Here is a 3,252-nt window from a genome sequence, read left to right as displayed (position 1 = left end):
GTTGAAAATCCTTCTGCCAAAGTAGGATCCAGTTTCTCCTTGCTCTTTTTCTAGTATTCTTCACAAAATGATTCTATACCTTGAACTTTAGCAATTTGGGTATGAACATCTCTTGATGACTTTCAGGACTTGATTACCTCTTGCTCTCATTCAAGCTGCTTTCTCAAAACCTCTTCTTTCTTCAAAGATTCAGTCAGTTCCTCCTTAGCAATTCTACACTCTATCTTCAGTTTCTCAAACTCAATAAATTGAGTTTCTAGCACAGTATTTCTCTCACTTAAAAATAGATTATTCTCTTTAATTTTTGTGTTTTCTTTAGTGAGTGATTTAAGTGTAACACGCAAGTGATATAATACTGTTGACATGACATTTATAGCATCATTGCACTCATCTTTAGAAAGATGTGCTAGGTTAGTAGTGATTACCTTCAACCCATGTGACTTTCAAATCACTATCAACTCCTATTTGAATTTGTTATCCGTCGAGACTCTGTTGGATCATCTGTCGAGACTCTATTGGATCATTCGTCGATAATCTATTGGATCATCCGTTGAATGAGACTTGGGTCATCCGTCGAGGCCTTGTAGAGACATCCGTTGAAAGTATTTTCATAGCAGTTGACTCAATTTCACTTATGCAAAATTACAAGACATCTAATATATACAATTAGCCAACCTATTTTGTATATCATTCTTGTAGCCAACATGACTTAGAATATCCTACAACTTCTAATTCTCTAAGACATTACAGTACACAGGAATGTGCTACAAAAAATTATTTAAACATAAGCTACTCTTTCAACGGATGACTGAGTAAGATTATTCGTTGAAAGCTACAATAACACTTAATTAAATCTACTCAGGTGTTTTGGTAAAATATCATCAAGCCTACAACATATTCCTAACAATATTACATTCATGGTTTGACAAAAGAACAAGACAATTTGAGCAACAACTAGAAAAAGACATTCATGGTTGGCCTTCTTTCCTGCCATCCTTTTTATTCTGAATTTTTTAGGCCCATTGTTGGTTTTTCCTGGCATCACTTTGTTTGGCCCTCTTTGCAACCTCCAACTCTCTTAGTGTTGTTACTTCTTTTCCCCTTACTTTGAGAGCTTATGTGGCTAATCTTTTACCTTTTCTCTTAGATGCATCACCTTCAACCACCTTTATTTTTACCTTATCCTTTGTTGTAAGTTCTTGAATATTTGTAGGTGCCATTTTTGCATTAGTTCTTTGGCCTCCCCCACCCTCTTTTTCAGGTATTTCTGCATTATGTGTTTGGCCTCCAGCATTCTATGACATATAAATAGGATTTGTAAATTTGAAGCACCTTTCCTATGTAATAAATCTTAAACACAATAATATAAATACATTACCTTTCTTCTGTATGTCCTCTTACTATGGCCCATTCCCCCATATGTGGTGCATTTCACCTTGGTTCTACCAATGTTAGGTGCCTTATTTTCTTCTACAGCCTTGGCTATTTCATCATCCCTATGCAAGCAACAATATGTAGCAATTAGTTTCTACTTTTTACTGGTTTAATTTACAATTGTTGAATAATTTTCATTACATTCTTTGTCTATGTTCTATATTTATGAGTTGTGTCCTTACAATAACTACAACCTAGCTTGGCCCCAAAAGTAGGTAGTTTAGTTGCATCCTTGGGAATATCATTCTTCTTGTTTCTTTTCTTTTTAGGCCTACTATTTTGGACCTTAATAAGAGGTGGCAGAGGAAGGGGCTCAGGTGTGTCTTCCCAGAACTCAAGGCCAACAATTGGCTCAAGAGTGTAGTTGTAAAGCTTAGAACAACAACATGTTAGTATGACATATTAGTGTGACATAAATAACATTAATATGAAATAAAAATACCTTCATGTAGCTCTTCTTCTTATAATAGTCACTCACATGTTCAGGCCATTCTCCATTTCTGAACTGGATGCATGCACATGCAAGATAGTAAGGAATTCCAGTAAGTTCCCACTTCTTGCATGTGCATGACTTCTTGGCCAAGTTCACAACTAGTTCATGGCCAACTTCTGAACATGTGACACTGTATGAAGTGCCTCCTGACCAGGTGCCTTATTGGCTATTGATCTCTTTGCAGGGGACTTTGTATTCTTAGACTTAGGAGGTGTAGTTGTGGATGGAGCTGTAAGAAGCAATGGTGGTTGTGTAGACTGTGTTATAGGAGCCTCTTTGAACTCATCATTTTCTAATATTTTTCTAGGTGATGATATTTCTATATTAAAGGTGGTGAACTCCTAATTCCCTGATTGTACTAAAGGTGTGTCAAAATATACCTCAACATATCTTTCAACATGCATCAAAGTACACATTAACATAACTTCATCATCAGAATCAAGTTTAAACAAACCTCTATCCATAGTAGTCTTGGGTAGTTTATACCAATTATTCTTTATCTCTGGACCTTTAATACCAACATATGTAATCATACAAAATATCTCAATTAAACTAATATGATCAGAACTGCAAAAGTCTATGTAATCAACATGTCCGCCAACATAAGCCTTGGGTTTATCAGTAATTTGTCCACCATGATACAGTTTTATAGTAAAGTACTCAATAGCTGCAAATTTAAACATTTTTATTCGGAAACAACTCATGGTAATACTATAATGGGAAACATAAGTAACAAAAGGAATCATAATTAAACAACTAATGTATAAACAGGTACTTTGTGCCCTAACTTAATATAATAACCCAAAGCAATGAATAAAAAAGTAAACAAAACCATACATCATTAAACAACTATACTCAATTACACAAGTAAGGAACGATTGGTTTTCAACAACTCGAAAACAAACCTGAATAATCAGGGCACTCCCGAGATGCGTACACATTCGCATTTTCCTTCAACTGTATGAACCAACTCATCTTTTAGGGCTTGATTGCAGAAATCACACTAATCACACTAAGATTAGGAAAGGAGGGGTTAGTTTTTTGGAGGGAATAATATAAGAAGTGGGTTAATTTGGGCGCGGTTTTTGGAAGGGGGATATCGTATGAGGGGCTATCATATAATACATGTATCTATGTATTATACCAACGCCGTTTGATTTTTTTGACGGCCCAAGTGCGGAACCCCTATCTCCTAAAATATTATTTGTTCAGTAAATCATTTGTTGAGACAAACAAATTAGCCACTAGAGTGCAAAAAGTGAAATGTTTCAGCCACCTAAGTGCAATTAAGTCTAAAAGTTAATGCAAAACTAACCCGACTTTCT

This window comes from Apium graveolens, chromosome 9 (genome assembly GCF_009905375.1).
Source record: "Apium graveolens cultivar Ventura chromosome 9, ASM990537v1, whole genome shotgun sequence".
Lineage (NCBI taxonomy): Eukaryota > Viridiplantae > Streptophyta > Magnoliopsida > Apiales > Apiaceae > Apium > Apium graveolens.
Note: the sequence above shows the minus strand (reverse complement) of the source record.